Source organism: Pelodiscus sinensis, chromosome 2, assembly GCF_049634645.1.
Source record: "Pelodiscus sinensis isolate JC-2024 chromosome 2, ASM4963464v1, whole genome shotgun sequence".
NCBI classification, from domain to species: domain Eukaryota; kingdom Metazoa; phylum Chordata; order Testudines; family Trionychidae; genus Pelodiscus; species Pelodiscus sinensis.
In genome coordinates, this window is record NC_134712.1 from 148,568,981 (window position 1) to 148,590,151 (window position 21,171).

A 21,171-nucleotide genomic window follows, 5' to 3' on the forward strand; every position below is an offset into this window, starting at 1 on the left:
AATGATCACTATCTTTTATATTGTTTTGTAACTGAAATCAATACATTTGAAAATTAAGAAAAACATCCAAAAATTTCTACATTTAAATTGGCATTCTGTTATTGGTTACCAGTGTGTTTAAAACTACAATTAATAACTAATGTTTTAACTTAGTTTAATTTGTTTTGAAGTAAGCATTTGAGTTATCTATACATACAGCAGTGCGTATGTTAAATTGTGAATTAAAACTCTCTTGTTCTTGCATACAAAAGTGTAGCATTTCATTAACTGTTATTGATGTTGTCAAGAGTTTTAAAGCAGGATGTTTAGTTGATTAATTATTATGAGCTCAAGTTCAGTTAGAACATGAGATTAAAACAACTTTTTCCTCCCTTTTTTAAAATACAAAATCAAATTAGGTAAGCAGCTCCAAAATTCACCCATCTTCCTGTTTCAGTCTCTGTATTTCTGACTGGCAGGTAAAATATTTATCTACTTCCCTTGAAACACTTTTAGTGCTTTGGCAATTGATGGCCAAGGAATGCAGGCATCTTGCCAAGCTGTCTGCTTTGTACTGGAACAGGAGTGAAGGAGGAAAGCCTGTTTACAGTGGAAAGGTTTGGCCTGTTCCCCTGCTCTCCTCCTCTCCCCCCAGGCCTCCCTGTCAGATGCTTTCATGTGGCACAATACTGTTTAATGCTTTCCAATAAGCAAATAATTCCTCAGAATTCAAAATAAGGGGAAACAAAGAGGAGGGACTGCACTGTGACACTATCACATCTAAGCTGTAATCACTATATATAGCAGGACAGTGAAAGAGGACAAAGTCCACAGTTACTTAGATTTTCTTTTGTACAATAAAAATTCTCTCTACCGTGTCAGTAAGAAACCAATAATATTTTATAAAGCAGTGGAAGAAAGAAAAACTACTTTGGAAAAAACTAGATTTTGACTAACATACTAGTCACTTTTATAAAAAAAATGAATAAAATCACCACATCACTGTCTTCCTCTAATTCACTGTTATGGTGGCTTCACTGAGGACACTCTTAAGAGGACTCTCAATTAAACAATGGCAATCAAACTAATGTAGATTAGTTACATTTAAATTGCACACTCACAAATCTATAACTAACGCTTTTTGCAGATTCTGTGATAAGAGCGTGTGCTTGAGTGTTCCAATGAAAAAGGTATAATAAACTCTACTCTCTTGCTATCACACCTTTACAAATTTATATTTATTTAAACTTAATAGCCTTCCCAATGTAACATTTAATTAGACTTGATATGTTAAATGGATTACTGGCTGGCTTTGCTTCCTAGCCAGAACCTCCTAAATGTGGCATTAATATTTATGCATAATGAACGTACTCAGTCTACACTTGATCTTTCAAACTGAAGTACAAACTCTGGCCATGTTTGTTATGTTCTTCTCTCTGCTAGAATACCTATTGTAAAATTTTGCATAAGTAAGTTGCACCTCAAATAAAAGAAAACCATTTTCTTCAGATGTCACTGGGATTTATGAAGTGTTATGATGGAGGTTGGATGAAACCTTGTTAGAGATGGTGAGCAAGATATTTATCCTTCTTTCAGGCTACATGTGAGACGCCAGTTTAGCTACTTTTTGAAATAATTTGACTGAAATAATGCAAGTCACCTCACAGAGCAGAAGCCCACATGAAAAGGTTAGAATCTTCATGGGGGGGGGAGACACTGGAGCAGCAAGTCTCAGAACTTGGATCAACCGATTCATACTCACAGTAGGGAACTAGCATAGCTGTGTAGACAATGGGTTTTTTTGTTAAAAAAAAAAAGTGCCGGTGCTCCAGGGGAAAAGTTGTTGAGATCTGACTGGAGGTGCTGGTACTGCATCTAGAGGCACCGGTACTGCATCTAGAGGCACCAGTACTGTGTACCGAGCAGTACCGTCACAAAAAAAGCATTGTGCGTAGATACTCCCATTTTTGCTGAAACTTGGCCAGGGGAAGAGTCTCAGAACCCCAGTTCCAGCACAAGCAGCCTACACTGCAAGTTTTAGACACACAGCACAAGCCTGAGTCAGCTGATCCAGACTCTGGCATTCACTGAAGGTGATTTTTTTTATTTTTTTTTGCTGTACATACCACGTGTATACAAGAAGAAACTCTCAGCAAGAGAAGCATGTAGTATCGTTGCTGTGAAAGACAGCTAAGAGAGCTTTCTGGAACAGAATGCTGCCAAGCCAACTACAGAGAAAGTGTGTGGAATTGACTCGTATGCAAATTGGACACTGCTTCCCTCAGACTTAAGACATTAACTGGATGGCCCATTAGAAAACCAGTCTTCCTTACATTTAACATGTCATTGACATCAAAAGCTAAGAATGGGACACTTCCAGCCCACTCAATTAGTTTCATTAGCATCTACACTACTATTCAAATACATTTTTTTCCTTCTCTCCCTTCTTTTTCCTGTGACAATTCTGATAGTGCCCCCTTTCTCCCCCCCCCCCAACTCAAGCTCATATGAAGTGGATTTTGCCCACAAAAGTTCATGATACTATATATAATTTTGTTTATCGATAAGGTACCACAGGACTATTCATTTTTAAAGTTATAGACTAACCCAGCTACCCCTCGGAGACTTTTTAGTATACTTTGACACAAAGGAGCACATGAATCTAGTTTTTCCACTAGCAGTTATTCAAGTCCCAGTAAGCCTATGTAGGTCAAATTTGCAGTATGTGTGTATATGCACTTGAAAATTTTGACTTTTTACGGAGATTACCATCAGAATTATACAGATTAAGTTTACCACCATCCTAGCATGTGACAGAATATATTTACCAAACCATTTTGCAAGACTAGAATAGCTAATACTTGGCTGCAGGAACGTTAAAAAAAACACAAACAACCTGTATGGACTAATGCATGTGAATTTCTAACTTATTAGTGAGATAAGAGGCTACAAAAAAAAAGGAAAATAATAATAATGGGAGATTTCAACTATCCCCATATTGACTGGCTACATGTCACCTAAGGACAGGATTCAGAGATAACATTTCTAGACACCAGCAACAACGCCTTTTGGAAGCAACTAACTCTGCAACCCACAGGAGATGAGAGGCAGTACTTGATATATTAAACTGGAGCACAGTCTCTAGCCCAAGAAATAATTATAGCTGAACATTTGGAAACAGCAACTATGATGTAATTAAATTTAACATTCTTGGGCGAGGGGAACCAAAACAGCCTATCAGTACTGTTTAACTTCAAAGAGGGAACTATACAAAAATGAGTAAACAATTTACACACAAATTAAAAGGAACAATCACAAGAGTGAAATTCCTGGAAACTGTATAGAAACTTTTAAAAACAGTATAATCAGGCTCCAGGTAAAATCCATGGTACAGTTACATCTTGAACGTTGTGTGCAGTTCTGGTTGCCCTCTCTCAAAAATGATATATTAAAACAGAAACAGGTACAGAGAAGAACAAAAAAAGGATCAGGTGTATGGAAAACTTCCATCTGAGAAGAGACTAAAGAGTCTGCAACTATTCATCTTGGATAAGAGATAACTAAGCATGGGGATAAGACTGAGATCTAAACAATCATGAATGGTATAGAGAAAGTGAATAAAGAAGTTCTATTTACCCCCTTGACACAAGTACTGTACTTGTTCATGATGCAAATAGTCAGCCAGTAGAATTCATTGCCCAGAGATGACATGAAAACCAAAAGTATAATTACGTTCAAAAAGGAATTAGAAAAATTCATGGATAATAGGTTCATCAATGGCTATTACACAAGGCAGCGAAACCTGGACTGTCAGATGCCCAGACAGAACAAAGGGGATAGATCACTTGGTAACTGTCCTCTTCTGTTAAACCCACTCTAAAGCACCTGGCACTGGCCACTGTCAGAAGACCAAATACTGCATTCTATGGACCACGGGTCTGACTCAGTTTGGTCAGTCTTATGTTCTTAGGCAGCAAATGATTTTTTATGGCAGATGGTCAGTTGCTTCAGATCAGCATCTTAAAAAGGCCAATAGGCAACTGAGCAATATTGGTGGAAAGGAACAGGAGAGTAGAGTGATCACAAACTGAATATGAACCACCAATGTGATGCACTTATGAAAAAGACAAATATTCTGAGCATAGGCGTGCGCAGCACATTTCATTAGTGTGTGCGCCCAAAGAATTTTTTAAAAATGTATTTTGACCCCCATTAGCCACACCCCGATCCCTGTTAACCACGCCCCTGACCCCAATTGGCCACATCCCGACTCCCACTGGTCACACCCCTGGAGGTAACATTCTTGGAGCAAGATGGACACGTAACCAGAAGTAAATGGTGTCATGTGAGCCCTCCCACCCCCGCCCTCCCCCCCGGACTTTTCCCACTATCCTCCTACCAATAGGGATTAGTTTGGCCCCCACCAAACCCCCTTATGCAACTATCCTACAGTTGCATTAACTCAATGTGTGTGACATTTACTCAGGGGCAGAGAGGCTGGAGAAAGTATTCCCTCTAAAAGTTTCCTCCCATGAGCAGAATGAACTTTGTGTTGTGCACTAGTACTGAGTTCATGTGGCTTGTTTAGATGTGCCACTGTGGCACCTAAGTTATTAATAAATATCTTATAAATCTCTACCTTTTCCCTCTGCTGCCATGTCTTCCCTTGCTCCATCAGCTCCCCTGGTGCCTGCTGCCCCCCAACTCCTCACTCTCCGCTGCTGTCCTGACTCCTGCCCTTCTCACTGCCCTCATCCCTCCTGCGACCTGCCCCCCTCCACCAGCCCTTCTCTCCCCCCCCCGTGCCCACTCCTCCAGTAGCCCCTCTCTGATCATGTGAGCTACCCCTCCTCATCCCCTCTTCTAACACTTCCCTCTACACACCTGCCCTGCCTCTCTCCTCTGGTGCTGGTCCCTCCCCTGCAGGTGTCTGCCCTTCTGCTTCACCCCCAGAATCCCCTGGCACCTGCACCTTCCCTTAGCCCTGCACCCTCCTGGTGCCTCCCCCTTCCCTTACTGTCCCTACTCCCTTTTTCCCTGATGCCCACCCCCTCACCATCCTCTGCCCCCGTTCCCCTCACACGTCTTGTTCCATCCCCGCCTTCCTCATGCCCACCCCTTCTTTCAAGCCTTCTCCCAGCACCTCCCTCTCCCCCCTCTAGTTCCCAATGCCCTTGCCCTCTCCTCTCCCAGCACCACCCTCCCCTCCCTCTGACCCCTCCCCTCCTGCCCTTTTCCTCATTGTCTGCACTTAGCCCGCTGGGATTGGTCTCTCTCCTCCACCCTGCGCCTTGTTAAGTCTTTAACGAACCATCGAGTTAGTGTGTCAAGTGCTACACACTTCGGGCTTTTGCCTCCCCTGCCCCTTGGTGCCGCCCCCTGACCTGCCCCCTCCCCTCAGCACTAGCCCCGTCCTCGCCCACCCCCATTCCCCCTCCCTTACCTTAGGCTAAGCCGGCTTCTGCCTCCCAGTGTGCGGGGCTGGAGGCGGAGGCAGCCCAAGCTACGAGCCGGCCGGGCCCTGGCCCAGGGCGCCTCGCTTTAAGGGCCGCCGAGCGCGCTGCCGGGATGGGCCGGGCCGGGGGACGGGGCTGGAGCCCCGAGCGCAGAAGGGGCGCCGCGCGCGCTTCCGGGATGGGCGGGGCAGGGGCGGGGCCGAGCGCCGAAGGGGCGCCGCGCGTGCTGCCGGCCCGAGGCTGGGGGCGCCGCGCGCTGCTGGAGCCCCGAGCGCAGAAGGGGCGCCGCGCGCTGCTGCCGGGATGGGCGGGGCTCGGGCCAGCGTCTTGGGTCGGGCCCCAGCTGCTTCCGCCGCGCGCACGCGCTCGCTCTGCCCCGAAGTGCCCCGAAGAGGCTGCGGGGAAGCGGAGGGGCTGCGGCGCCTCGTCTCCAATCCCCCAGCAGCCGCTAGCCGGCCCGCGCCGCGCGGGTGTGTCCGGGCGCTCCCCGCGCGCACGCCTGTGCGGCTGAGTCTACTCGCAAGTTGTTGACGTATTTTCTCGTACTTCTCCGTGTAGCGCTGCAGCTGGGGGGCTCTGGCCGCACTTTAAGAAAGAGGCAAACAAAGTGCAGCGAACCCAGAAGCGACGTTTATAAAAAAAAAGGGGGGGGGGGCGGCAAGACAAAATCTGATCCATGAGGACAGATTTAAAAGAGGGGCGCGAAAAACCTCTTCTGTGTACGGGACCTGGCCTGCCAAGACAGTTGATCTGGCCGGTGACTGTCTTGCTGCTTCCCCCCATCCCCAGGCCAATTGAGCAGATGAAGTCTCCTCCCGGAGCCAGGGGCATGCAGCACCGGAAGGAACTGCCAGCTCTTTTAAACAGGTGGTGGTTCTTTCTAGGTGCTGTAGAGGGTGGGATGCAAAGACACCACATGCTCCCTTACCCCCAGACCAATCAGGGTCTGTGGGCAGGGAACCATAGGAAGTCCGTTGGCCCCGTCCTTGCCCGGGACTCTGCCACTTCCAGGCAGCTCAGGACCACTTCAAATTTGTGAAGGGGTCTCCCTTCACAAATGATTGCCCATCCCTGATTTAAAAGCTTGGGTAAGTTACAGTCTTGAGACAAGATGACCAAAGGGGCACTTGCTAACAGTCCTCAAATATGTCAAGAGCAGTTATTGAGTTGGCCATCGTGCTTTCTCTGTCCACCAGGGATGTGAACGGCTAGTTAACTATCCAATAAGCCAATGCTTATTGAACAGTCAACACGCTAGTTGACTAATCGCTCCGCCTCCTTGTTGCCTCTATCCGAATCCCCCACTGACCCCAGGCTCCAAGCAGCGCTGCCGTGTTGAAAAGCCACAGGGAGCATGGGACCACCAGGGGACTGCTTGAGTCCCCCCCACTGACTCTGTGCTTCCCCACGGCACTTCCACCTTTGAAGTGTAACAACAGCACACTTTGAAATGTGCTGTTGTTACACTTCAAAGGTGGAGGCATCCTATCGACTAATTGAATAGTCGATGCAAATTGCACTGACTATTTGATTAGCCAATTAACTGAAAATTTACATCTCTAACATCCACCAAGTCAAACAAATAACAGATGGTTTCATCTACAGATTTAGATTAGATACAGGTTGAATCTCTCTAGTCTGGCACCCTTGAGACCTGACTGGTGTTGAACCCAAGAATTTGCCAAACCTCAGGAGGTCAATATTGTCTAGCACCATCACCAACTCTACCACTATTTACTGAGCTCTTAGAAGACATTTAGGGAGTAAATTAGAGCTAAAGAACAGTACAGAACACTGAGAGAAAGACGGAAGGCTGTAAACAGATTTTATGGAACCAGGGGCGGATGAGAGTGCCGTGAGGCCCAGGGCAGCGCCGCAGTGTCCAAGGCAGCACAATTTCGTGCCCCCCCCCCTTTGACACAGCACGTGCGCCGTGGCGCCACAGTGCATGTGCGGGGCTTCTGCAAGCCCGGGGCAGCCGCCCCGCCCCAAATCTGCTGCTGTATGGAACCACGGAAACTTAGCCATACCCATGATAAGTGGATATCCGGCTAACTAAAATCATGCCAGAACACCGATGTTGCCACACCAGAGTGTGCCAGACTAGAGAGGTTGAACCTGCAATATGAAAGACTTTCTAAAGATAGATACGTACTGGAATAGGTTAACAGGGGAAGTTGTAGAACAGGTGTCGGCAACATACGGCACACATGCCACAAGTGACACACAAGATGATTTGCAGTGGCACGTGCAATGAACAGGCTCCCCTTCACTCCCCTCCTATCCCCAACAGGGAGCCTGTGCTGGTGATCCAGCATCGCACCCCCCACAGCAGTGGGGCCAGTGATGGCTTCCTGCAGAGGGAGGGCAAGCCCCAAGGCTCCATGCCAGATCCAGCTTGTAGGGAAGTGCGCATGCTCCTCTCCGCCCCACAGCAATGAATGCTTTGCCTTATCTATTCTACCTTCCTAGCGCTCGGAGGAGGTGGGACACAGGAGTTGTGCAGTCTCCCCCTGCCTGAGAGCCCAGGGCAAGAGACCAAGTGGGGCACACGGTGGAGAGAGCCCCTCTTCCCCTCCTGGGAGAGCGGTGCAGCCCAGGGCAGAAGGGTACTCTGGGGAACTTCACTTCTGAAAGGTTGCTAACCCCTGTTGTAGAATCTCCTTTGCTGAAGTTTCTTAATATTTCACAAAACATGTGTCAGGCATAGCCTCAGTTAACATGGTCCTACTTCAGCAAGGAATATAGATTAGATAACCTCTTGACATCCCTTAACCTACATTTCCAGGTTCCTACATGCATGCATAAATATTTAATACAGCATCCATTATAATTAGTCAAGTATCTCCATTTGATTTACAACTAACCAATGGTATAATTATGTCAAAGGCTGATCTGTACATTTCCAGCTAAATTTTCAGATATGTTGTGAACTAGTTCCTTATAGTGTTATAGGTCAGACAAAATTTAAGTGGGGGTGATGATTGAAAGGCTTTCTTTTCTCTTTGGATGTTTGCTCTTACAGCAATAACAAGGCCTACAATTATTTCAGTGATGTAAGCTTTCACAAAATATTTTTATTTGAGACATCAGAACAAATTGCTATGTTTATTTTGCTTTAATTAAAATGGACTAACTTCTTAAATTGCATACATTGTTTAACATATTTTTAAAGGAAAACTTTATATTAAAAATGCATTTAGTTTCTGCCTTTGTTGACTATCTGACCATGCAAGCCCTCCAACCCCCCAAATTTATTTAGCGAGAAAAGTGTGTCATGTGGCTCACCACATTCAACTGGGAAAAACAATATTCATAATGTCAGACAGGATCACCAGAACAGCTGAACAAGACTAAGTGAATCAAAGGTCCTGTCAGTTAAGTTATACTTGACCAGGATGGAGATAGAGGGGGGAAAAAAGAAGACTAGGACTGTGTCTACATTAGCCGCTTTTGCGTAAAAACTTGCTGCCTGTCTACACTGGCCACGAGTTCTTGCGCAAGAACACTGATGTTCTAATGTATGAAATCAGTGCTTCTTACGCAAGAACTATGATGCTCCTGCTCAGAAATAAGTCCTCTTGAGCAACTGTTCTTGCGCAAGAGACCAGAGTAGACAGGCAACATGAATTTCTTGTGCAAGAAAGCCCTGTGGTTAAAATGGCCATCAGAGCTTTCTTGCGCAAGAGAGCATCTACACTGGCACGGATGCTCTTGTGCAAAAGCACATCTCTTGTGCAAAGGCACATGCCAGTGTAGACGCTCTCTTTTGGAAGAGTTTTTGCACAAGAACTCTTCCGCAAAAGAGTTCTTGCGCAAAATCATGCCAGTGTAGACGTAGCCTAGAAGTATTAGTTGGCATTATCTGTTGTTGAGAAGCACATACATTTTTTATTCCCCTCTCTCGAGCTTGGATAGAGAGTCCAGCATTCTGACCTTTGCTTTGGTTACTACAGATTGCTGCCAATGGGTATAAGCCAGAACCAGAAGTGTTCTAGAAAAGACTCACTTGCACACTGAAAAAACTCAGTAGGGGCACAAATAACTACAGGAGATCAGGAGGTATCTTCATTATAAATAAAGGAAGCAATGACATAGACAGTGAATGAGGCCATGGCAGAAAACCACAAACTTTTCTACAGCAAAATAGGAAGAACATAAAACTGAATGCAGAAAAAATGTGACTCATAATATGAGGTGATGTAAAAACAGCTATAATGGATCAGACCAAGGGTCCATCTAGCCCAGTATCCTGTCTTCTGACAGTGACCAATACTAGGTGCTTCAGAGGGAATGAACAGAACAGATAACCCATCAAGTGATACATCCCAGGTGGTCGCCTCCCAGTTTCTGGCAAACAAACTGGGCACCTGCTCACAGCGAAGGGAATGAAAGCAGTTGCCAGCAAATTTGAGCAGTGAGAGATTTGCCAAGTCCAGAGCTGTGAAATGGGTATTCATATCATCCATTAAGAATGATAATTTTCTATCCAAGCTCTGTTCACACTAGGTGGCAGTAGTAGAGCAGACAGATTAGCTCACAAGGTAGGGTGCAGAAAAAGAGCTGGGCAAGTACATTTGACACACTGACACAAATGACCACGTCCTGAAATACTACCAGCCAAGAGAACTGCTGACATACCAGAGTGATACATCAGAGAAAGAATTGGGTGTAGCTTTTTTTGGGTGTAGCTTTTTGTAGGAGCAGTCAGTTCCTTATTCCAGCAGAGACTTGTCAGAGTTTAAAGATAGGTACATCCAAACAGAAAAAGTTTCTGGATGTGATATTTGGCATGGAGCAATTCCATCAGTATCAGCAGTGTTCCCTCTAAGATTTTCTGTCTATGAGCAGAGTGATTTTTGTCTTGTGCACCAGTATTGGGGTCATGTGCACTTCTTTGGATGTGTGCCACCATGGTACTCACCAGTTACTAACAAATATCTTTCATTTATTTTTATATACAGGGCTCAGCAAACTGCTGTTTCTACTCGCCCGTGTGCCCCATTCACCGAGCCCTTCCATAATCTATATCTATATATAGATAGAAAGAATCGTAAAACAAGGGATAATTAACAACTTTAAATAATATGAAATCAAATAAAGTTAATAGTTCAAAATTGTCAGTAGCCAGGAAGGAAAATAGATGTCTGCTAAACAATGAGGATTACAAATTTGTTCAGTCTGAAGTGTTAATTATATTCAGTTTCCTAATAATGTGACTCAAAACCCTATAACTGAAAACACACTGGGCTTCTTCACTTTCAACATCAAAGAAGCTATAATTATGAGTAAAGGGAGATACTCAAGCTATTGCTCTCCTAAGCAGTTCATTGGTTGATATGTGTGTTTATTTACTGCCCTATACATCTGCCCACCTCCATACACACCCACACACACTACTTCATCTCTCCTACACACACACCTTAATTCATTGAATTGTGTGTTGGGGATTGAGTTTGCATCTAAGTCACATGTTTCAGTGATTATAGCTGATTTTGAAAGCAAGTAGTTTTTAAACTTGGGGGTACATAAGATAAATCAGACACCTCAAAGAGGATACAGTAGTCTTGAAAGACTGAGAGTTACTGATCTAATAGTCCTTTTGTGAATTACATGCTTGATGGTTTGTATTCTGGTTTCTTCAGTTATTGTATCTTGGACAGACCTGACATCAATTATAGTTGTCTTGCTCTAATCCAGTGTTTCCCAAATGGGGTTCCATGGAACCCCGGGTTCTGCGAAGTGGAAATTAGGGTTCTGTGAGAAAATTCCATTACAATAACACTTTAGGATTTAAACAAATTATTAATATTTAAGCATTTATGAACTTTATTGAAAACAATTTTCATTTGTGTTTTCATCAATAAGTGTCCCTCTGTAATGCCAGTTTAGCCAGAGTGGAAATGATGATGTCACTACTCAGCACCATGCACGCAGTCAGTCAGTGGTGTGATCGCCTGTTATATACCACCGTGAATCCCCGTACTCACCCTCAGGGAGTGTGGATCACGTGGGTGACTGAATACGAATATACTAGTGCTGTGTCAGACAAAGTATTATTAGACTGTTATTAGGGGTTCCACAAATTTCGAGTTTAAAAGAGTTCTGTGGACAAATAAAATTAGGAAACACTGCTCTAATCTATGTCTTCCTCCTGTTGTGATGAGTCTGTAGATTATGAGTTAAAAGTATATTCAGAAAAAATACTATTGTTTTAGAACTTTGTAACTTTTGGCTATTTGAAAATGCTACATTAAAAGTGTTTAGATTACATTTTTAAAAATTATATTTAAAGGCAGGCAATCTGTCTAATTAAAACTAATTAAAATGAAAGAGCCTACTGAGTTTGACATAATAATTTAAGAAATTCAGCCATTTTAATAGAACTAGTTAATGAATTAACGATGGTTAATTAAGGCAAAGAAAATAGGGAAACAACAGCACGGTGCATTTGAGTTCGAGTGATGTCCTCATTGAAGTGTAAGTATTGAGCACCATATAATCAGATTTGGAAGACAGAGAGCTAGTGTTCCTGCATTATATAAGCGTTCTGACTCAGGAACTTGTTTGTCCCAACTGGCACTGGGTATGGAAGGCAAAGCTTTGCAGGGATCCCTTGGTAAAATATATGGATAATACTTCACCAATGGGTAGCATAAAATGTCACTACCAAGAGCCAACAACCCCACTGGTCATCATAATCACTGTGAAATGTGTATACAGATTATATTGAAAAAGCTATGTATCCATATGTGGACTGATGTTCTTAAAGCCTTGAAGTTAAAAGGCAGTCACCAGGAAGTAACATGCCTCAGACAGGCTAAGCTCTGTTCAGGTAAAGAGTAGAAGAGGCTTCTTTGTCTGGTCATTGTTTAATCTCACAACCTAAATCTATTTCTATATGAAATCACTAGCTAGTTATTTTTATAATCATAATAAAAGATCTCAAAATCTAGGAAGGAATACATACATAATTCATGCCCTGTTTATGAATAAATATCAAAGGACGAGGTTGAAATCAAAGGACTATTCTTGATTTATCAGTGTTACAAAGAGACATATATGAGCCTTTATCTAGGGCAGAGTTGGGGAACCTTTTTTGGGTCGGGAGCCAATGACCCACAGAAAAATCAGTAATGAGAATAAGAAAGACATTCCCCTTGCACACCAGAGCCTAGGAGGTTCAGGCTAGTAGATTGTGTATGCTTCAGATCTACAGGGGGACAAGTGCGGGGGAGGAGGGGCTGCTGCACCAGTGCAGGCTCCTCAATGCTGAGGAGGATCCCCAAGCCTCAGGGGACACATCCATGCAAGCCAGGAGCTGCATCCAGCCCCAGGGCCTTGGGTTCCCAACCCCTGACCTAGGGGAGAGACTTACAAAATATTTGGCTTCATGGGAAAAAAAAGGATTCTAGCTAGGTCTGGCTGAAAACACTGGCAGGACTTTGGGGCGAGCTTTGCTCTAAGAGAGAAAAGTATCTAGTTAAGGTTCTAGAATGCATGGTACAATTTTATTTTATACTCAACCATTGGAATCTCTCCTCTTGGTTAAACTTCTGCTTCTTTTCACTATAATCATATCAAAATGCTGCATGTTAAATGGTGGTGTGATCTTAGGCGAAGCTCCTTAGCGGCAATGTGCTAATTCTTTGGGAACAATGAATTTGTAAACACTGAATATCCAGTGGAACAGGGGCTGGATACTCCAAGGAGACACTCAAAGTGCTCAGGAGTTTGGAGTGTCCTTATCACTAACCTGCAGACGATCAGCAAAGCTGCTGAAAAAGGAGTGATTGTGTTCCCTGTGGCCCATGTAATCAGGGAGCTGAATCACAGCAGGCACAGATAAGGCTTCCTCATGCTAAGGACAGGTGGTAGTGAGGAGTTTCACAACCCTGGTTACCTTCAGGAAACATCTCAAGGATGCCATTGCAAAAATACCTGCCATACAACATGACACTAACAACTGCCTTAGGTGCAAAACATGTTTACTTAACGTGTTTACTTGCCAAGAATCAATACACAATTTCGCTCCTTGATCTCACTGTATGATAACCACCAGGGCTGGGTTAACTCTTATAGGAGCTTGAGGCTAGTAGATTTTGTGAGATCCCCTTAGGCTCTGGAGTGGGGTCAAAAATGAGGGGCCCAGTGTGTGAGAGGGGGCTGCTGGGGGTGGGAGTGCAGGATCTGGACAGGAGGTAGTAGAGTGCAGGAATAGGCTGGGGTGCAGGGTCTGGGCAGGAGGTAGGATGCAGGAGCAAGCTGGGAGTGGGAGGTTTGGGCTGGAGGGGGAATACAGGAGTAGGCTGAGGGCCGCAGGGTCTGTGCTGGAGAGAGGGTGCAGGAGCAGGGTGGGGAGAGCAGGGTCTGGGCAGGAGGTAGGATGCAGGAGCAGGCTGGAGGTGGGAGATTTGAGTGGGTGCAGGAGGGATGGCTGGGGGATGCAGGGTCTGAGCAGAAGGGAGGGTACAGGAGCAGGTTGGGGGTGTGGGAACTAGGCAGGAGGGAGGGTGCAAGAGCAGGGTGCAGGTGTGGGATCTGAGAGATAGGAAGGGTGCAGAGGAGGGATGGGGGAGGTGGAAGCCCCTACCTGGCTCCCTCTCCTCACATGGATGAAGCACCAATGCTGTCCTGCCCTGATGTGGAAGGTGAGGATGAGTCCCAAGCTTCTCAAGCCAGATCAAGGCAAGTGGGCCATGGGCCCTAGGTTCCCCATGCCTGTTTTAGGGAATCCAGCTTGTAGTCACAGTTGAAGAAATATTTTATAGCCCTGTAGTTAGCCACCATATTTTTCTTGTTGCTCTAGATTTCAGTGAATAAATCAACATGGTCGCTGACTATGGAGTAGATGTCAAAATAGTGCAGGTTATTAAAGATAGAACCCAAGAGACCGCTCCAGTCATGGCCTGCTATCTTATGTTGTACATTAGCCCAAAATTCTGTGGCAGAAATCCCAGCCCAATGCAACTGTGCTCCTGTAAGTCAATACACTACAGTACTCTCACTTGAATGTTCCATGTTTGTGTGTTTGGATGTTAACTGAATGTATGATACAATGTACTCAAATCATCTTTGTGCAGCACATTATTATAATGAACACACATTCCTTTGAACTGATGTATTTCAGGTAGCTTAAAGTGTGGGAGTTAGGAACAGATAGGATTCCAAGAGCATGCGAAAGAACAGCATTTATTTTCTTGAACAGAAATAACTGTACTAGTACACTGGTTTAATACAGGCCAATCTTTGTACACACTAGGAAGAGAATACTGCTTTAATTATACCGGGGAAAGGGGGAGGGCGTAAGGCCCAGATCTGGCCCTGGAGGCTTAGGGCCTCCCCCAGGATTGGACAGCTCACGCTAGCACACCAGCCCCCCACTCCCGAGTTACTTTTCTGTGGGTCAGCGGTCCCCTCTCCAAAAAAGGTTCTCTGCTCCTGAATTATACCTATATAGTTAGATGCAAAAGTTGCATTAGGAAAAGTCTTGCATATGTACTTACATTTAAACATATGTAAGGGTTAGCAGGCTCATTAGTTTGGCTGTATCAGTATTACAGAACATATTAACTGTGATGGTTTATGTTGAACCGGATAACTTTGACTTGTTAGCTACAATTCTAAATAATACATTCTAAAAAAATCTAGTGTTTGTAGATCACACAAGTTGTACTTTGATCAAGTTGAAGATAAGCTAGCGCATACCAGAGTACTGTAAATATTTTCCACAGGAATGTGTTAGTCCATGTTTATTCTAGAGAGCATGCTTTAAAATCCTAGTGTAGCTAGGGCAAGTTGTAGTCTTCCTTTATAGTTGATTGAAATGAACACCTAAAGTGATTCTATAGAATTTATCATTTCTACACAAAGATTTTACCTGTTAGCTATCTTGTTATAAACATACTTTTTTTCCTAGTGTAACATAGCCTTAGCACATATTAGCCAATATGTTATCAAACATCTTTTTAATCTTTGTTGAGACAAACTCCAAAGGTTTATCCTGGTTGTTCCTTCATCTAAAATGTTAGTGGAATTTCTTGTTTGGTAGTGGAGCTCAGTTCTTTAAGTTTATCTGAAATCTTCAAAAAAATGTACTTTGCCCCCTCTTCTTTGGTACTTTCAAATTTCCTTGTGTTGCCACGTTCTCAAATCACTATACTGTTGTTGCTGCAGCCGGAGTCATTTGGAATTTTATTTGAAGTCTGTGGCAATTTCTCACTCTCTTGTTGATCACTGGATTTTCGTAAGAAAAAGGGGTACATACTTAGGGCTTGTCTACATTCCCAAGTTTTGTTGCCAAAAACTGCCTTTTGGCAACAAAACAGTGAGAGCATACACACTGCAATACAACTTTTGTTGGGAAAAAAAGCCCAGTTTTGACAACAAAAACTTCCACCCCTCCAAGAGTTTTGCTTTTCTCCTCTCTTTATTGTCAAAAGAGACCCAGTTTAAACTGCCTTTTGTTGTGTCTGCAGAACTGGCTTCTGCAAGTATCCCACAATGCCTGCTCTGGTCACTCTGCTCAATGTTTTGATCTCTGCTGCCCTGCAGGCAGGAGTGGCCTGTCCATACAGGTGAACTAGGTGGTCGCCTAGGGCACCAAGTTAAATGGGGCACCAAATTCAAGCTCAATACCATTGAGGAGTTTGGAGGTGGGGGCGCCAATTGCCTAGAGTGCCAGTTGCTGGCAGCTAGTCTAGGGCCACCCCTGCCTGCAGGTATGCGCCCCTACGCTTTCAAAGTTCAGGGAAGTCACTGATAGCTCTATCTGCCACCCATTTTGGGGAACAGAGAACAAATAATTGGAATGCTCCTATTCTGCCCTGCACTAAGAGCACAGCAGCAGGCAGAGTGCTTCTGTGGGTTGAGAGGAACAGGCTGCTGTGCTGCTTTGACCTTCCTTAGCACAAAGTTCTGAACTACTCATGATGCTGTTCCCTACAGTTGAGGAGGCTGTGGTAGAACTTAACCACCGATTGAAAGAGACTGTTACAACATGAGCTGCCCACTTGACCATGAGGAAAGACGGGAGCAAACTGTTTGATTACAGAGGGCTCGAATTCAAGTTTCTGGATGGTGCTAACCTCCCTGATTCAAGAAACAAGTCCGCATGTACTGACTCTGCAGGGAGCATCCCCAGCCCCAGGAACAGCTGCCTGCCATGTGGCCTCTGCCCTGGCCACTGGAGCAACCCCAGCCAATGTCTTCAGCAATATTAATGTTTAGGGAACATGCACATTATAGCATGTTACACGTTTTTAAGTGGTCTAACACAATAATTGTTTCAACTTAGTCTTGTGTAGCTGGCAAGCATGTTAAACATGAAGTCATAGCATAAAGTTCAGTTACAATTCATGTAATCCAAGTATTATAAGCTTTGGAAATAGGGGCTATATTTTAATTTGTAGATAGAAACATACATCAATAGCTCCTTTATGGAAAAAGTCGTCAAGACTTTAGAAAGAGTCTGCCATAAAACATATTGGAAAACTAAGAGTTAAAAGAGAAGACTGTAGAGTATTCCTGAATAAGTTGTTTTCCATCAAATTCTTTGAGTGAATGAAAGATATAATTAAATGGCATAATGTTTCTAAAACATGCTAGCCCATTTTGTTTTGATGCCCTAAATTTAGATATTTCCAATGATAGGAAAAAATAGAGAATACTAGGAACCTTGAGAGGTCATCGAATCCAGTCCCTTGCCCTCATGGCAGGACCAAGTACTGTCTAGACCATCCCTGATAGACATTTATCTAACCTACTCTTAAATATCTTCAGAGATGGAGATTCCACAACCTCCCTGGGCAATTTATTCCAGTGTTTGACCACTCTGACAGTTAGGAACTTTTTCCTAATGTCTAACCTAAACCTCTCTTGCTGCAGTTTAAAATAACAGTAAATAACAGATTTACTCTTTGTAAATTTCAGTATACACTGTATGAAGCTAAAAGTATCAAAGCTTTTTAATAAACTTAACTTTAATAAACTTCACTAAAACTAACACCATAATCAGTGATAGAAATGTAGCCGTGTTAGTCTGGGGTAGCTGAAGCAAAATGCAGGACAATGTAGCACTTTAAAGACTAACAAGATGGTTTATCAGATGATGAGCTTTCGTGGGCCAGACCCACTTCCTCAGATCAAATAGTGGAAGAAAATAGTCATCTTGGTAATGGGTAAGATTTGAATGAACAAATACTCAAACTATCTTACCCATTACCAAGATAGCTTCCCCAATTATCACCTCTAATACCATTAGCTCACAGACATCCCACTCTCCCCACCTCTAATATCATCAATTCACAGACACTTACCTTCCTTCCTTCCCCTCCCCCCCCGCTACATCCCCCTCCTGTTCTGAAATGTGATTTGTCCTTTTCATATGTGTTCATTTTTTTAATTGTATCCTTTGGTATATATGGTTGTGACTATTTTCTTCCACTATTTGATCTGAGGAAGTGGGTCTGGGCCACGAAAGCTCATCATCTAATAAACCATCTTGTTAGTCTTTAAAGTGCTACATTGTCCTGCATTTTGCTTCACCATAATCAGTGTAAGCAGAGTGATTATATTCTGAGCGGCAAATTATTCTGTTTTAGTCATCTTCACACACGATTAATTTACAAATTAAAAGAATAGAGTTTTCCTGTAACTTCTAGCTTTGAGAATGAAACATAAGATTTTAACATTAACCTTCACTGTTTTTCTTCTCACATATCACATTGTCACTAGCTGACACCTGGGCAGTCCCATAGTCTTTTGTGAATTTGCACAGGTGGAACTAGTTAAGTACTTATTAAACAGTACTGTTTGATGAAGCAGGAACAGAATCCAAATAACTCTACAAAAGAATTCTGCAGCATTTATAGGAGCAAAGAATAGAACAAGTTTATATTTTGTCTATGAATGCACACAGGAAACTGATCCACTGATTATAAATGTGTAATTTTACAGGGTTTTTTTTTTAAACAGACCACAACGTCAAAGCCAAACCTATTCTATTTTCAGCATTCCCGCTTATGTTGTGAATGCAGCTCTAAAAAAAAGGCACGAAAAAGGAACAGATATTATTAGTATTATTATGACTATGTTCCAAGTAACTTAAATATTCTATACCATCATTGAAATAATCTTTTATTAATATAATTTGTTATGGAATAACTTTCCAATTTGGAATTTCAATATAGAATACTTGTGAAAAACATCAAGACCAGAGTTACTTGAATATTTGTTAGTAAAAACCCAAACTGCTAAAGTAAAAAAACCATGGAGGATATAAAATATCAAAGTAATCACAATAGTAGAAGAGATAACATTTATGCCACAAATGGTTTCAATCAATGTATTATAAAAACAAAACAACTTCTTCTCAAAGAATTTGTTTCAAGTACTAAGTATGGCCATACTGGGTCAGACCAACGATTCATTTAGCCCAGTATCCTGTCTTCCAACAGTGGCCAATAACAGATGCCCCAGAGGGAGGGAACATGACAGGGAATCCTTATGTGATCCCTCCCCTGTCACCCTCCTCCAGAGAAACAGAGGCTAGGGACACCATTCCTACCCATCCTGGCGAATAGCCATTGATGGACCTAACCTCCATGAATCTATCTTGCTCTTTTTTGAGCCTTGTTAAAGTCCTAGGCTTCACCACATCCTCAGGCAAGGAGTTCCAGGGGTTGACTACGTACTGAGTCATTGGAAAAAATGGAATTGGTAAATGTAACAGCAATGGCCTACTACTACTGAAGACATGTGTGGCTCATGATTTGATCATCACCAATACTATCTTCCGCCTGCCCACTCGCAAAAGGATGTCCTGGATGCACCCACGCTCTAAGCACTGGCACCTCATTGATTATGTCATTGTGTGGAGGAAAGACAGACAGGATGTAAGGGTGACCAAGGCCATGCCAAGTGCTGACTGTTGGACTGACCACAGACTTATCATCTCTAAATTAAGCCTTCATATCAAGCTAAAGAGACGTCCGCAGGGAAACAAAGCTGTGATGAAAAAGATCAACGTCAGTAAACTGAAGAACCCCAACACAGCAGCTTCACTGGCAGAAGATCTTGACAACCAACTTTCAGAGCTGCAATTAGAGGAAAATGCTTCCGGGATATTGTGCACTCTTCTGCACTAAAGGTTCTTGGACCCTTACACGGAAACAGCAGGACTGGTTTGATGAGAACGATGAAGAGATCAAGGTCCTACTTGCTGAAAAGCATCGCCTTCACCGTGCTCATCAGAACGACCCGTCGTCAACAGCTAAGAAAAATGCCTTTAACAACATTCGCAGGACCGTACAGAACAAGCTTTGCAAGATGCAGGACTCCTGATAGAGTGCTAAAGCAGATGAAATCCAGAAGTTTGCTGACAGAAACGATGCCAAACGGTTCTACAAAGCCCTTAGATCTTTGTACGGACCTCAGCCCTCAGGGAGCTCCCGTCTACTGGACTCAGATGGTGTAACTCTCATTACTGAGAAGACTCTGATTCTACAGCGTTGGGCTAAGCACTTCCGATCCGTACTGAACCGTCCATCCTCCATCAATAACGAGGCGATTGATAGAATGCCCCAGGCGGATATCAACCACAGCCTGGATGTCTCACCATCAGAGACTGAAACCTTACAGGCCATCAGCCAGTTGTCCAGTGGTAAGGCCCCCAGAATCTGACGTGATCCCAATGGAAGTCTATAAGGGTGGTGGTGCAGTGCTTGTCGACAAACTCACTCAGCTGTTCCAGTCCTTCTGGAATCAAGGATCTATTCCTCAGGAACTGAAAGACGCGTCCATTGTACACCTCTACAAGAGGAAAGGAAATCAACAAGTCTGCGATAATCATAGAGGAATATCACTGCTCTCCATCTCAGGCAAGATCCTTGCACGAGTGTTGTTGAATCGCCTGATTGACCACCTGGAACAGGGTCTATTACCCGAGACACAGTGCGGCTTCCGCAAAGAGCGTGGCACTGTGGATATGATCTTCACAGCCCAACAGCTCCAAGAGAAGTGTCATAAGCAGAATCGTGAACTGTACACCATCTTTGTGGATCTCACCAAGGCTTTTGACACTGTCAGTCGCGAAGGTCTGTGGCGCATGATGTCGAAGTTTGGGTGCCCTGATAGATTCATCCTGATGGTACGTCAGTTCCACGACGGCATGACGGCTCGTGTTCTGGATGACGGAGAAGCTTCAGAGGCCTTTCCCATCACAAACGGCGTCAAGCAAGGGTGTGTGCTGGCACCGACCCTGTTCAGCATAATGTTTTCAGCCATGCTGTCAGACGCCTTTCAGAACAGTTCCTTGGGAGTCAGCCTGAGATACAGGACTGATGGGAAACTGTTCAACCTGCGAAGACTCCAGACTGTCACCAAGATAAAGGAGACTGTGCTACGAGGCCTCCTTTTTGCTGATGACTGCGCCCTGAATGCTGGATCAGAGCAGGAAATGCAAGCCAGCATGGACAAATTCGCAGCAGCATGCGACAACTTCGGCCTTCTCATCAACACAAAGAAAACCGAAGTGATGCACCAGCCAGCTCTGAAAGCTCAATATCAAGTGCCCACCATCACAGTGAAGGGACAAAAGCTGCATGCAGTGGACCAATTTACATACCTTGGCAGCACCCTCTCCCGCACAGTGACAAGTGACATCGAGGTCAACTGCAGAATCGCCAAGGCAAGCTCTGCATTCAGCAGACTGCTGACCAAAGTGTGGGACCACCGT

At 43.9% G+C, this 21,171-nt stretch overlaps 1 protein-coding gene across 2 annotated transcripts in view; it reads right to left on the bottom strand.

Moving 5' to 3' along the window:
• Nucleotides 1–21,171, bottom strand: part of PTPN3 (protein tyrosine phosphatase non-receptor type 3) — a 335,183-nt gene that overhangs the window by 241,758 nt on the left and 72,254 nt on the right. Inside the window, exon 1 of one of the 2 annotated variants that reach the window (XM_075921606.1) lies at nucleotides 5,423–5,903. The exons of the other annotated variant lie outside the window; for it this stretch is intronic. The gene's annotated coding sequence lies outside the window, so the exon portion shown is untranslated. Of the gene's footprint in view, nucleotides 1–5,422; nucleotides 5,904–21,171 lie in introns of those variants that run through there. 2 annotated transcript variants of the gene reach the window in all.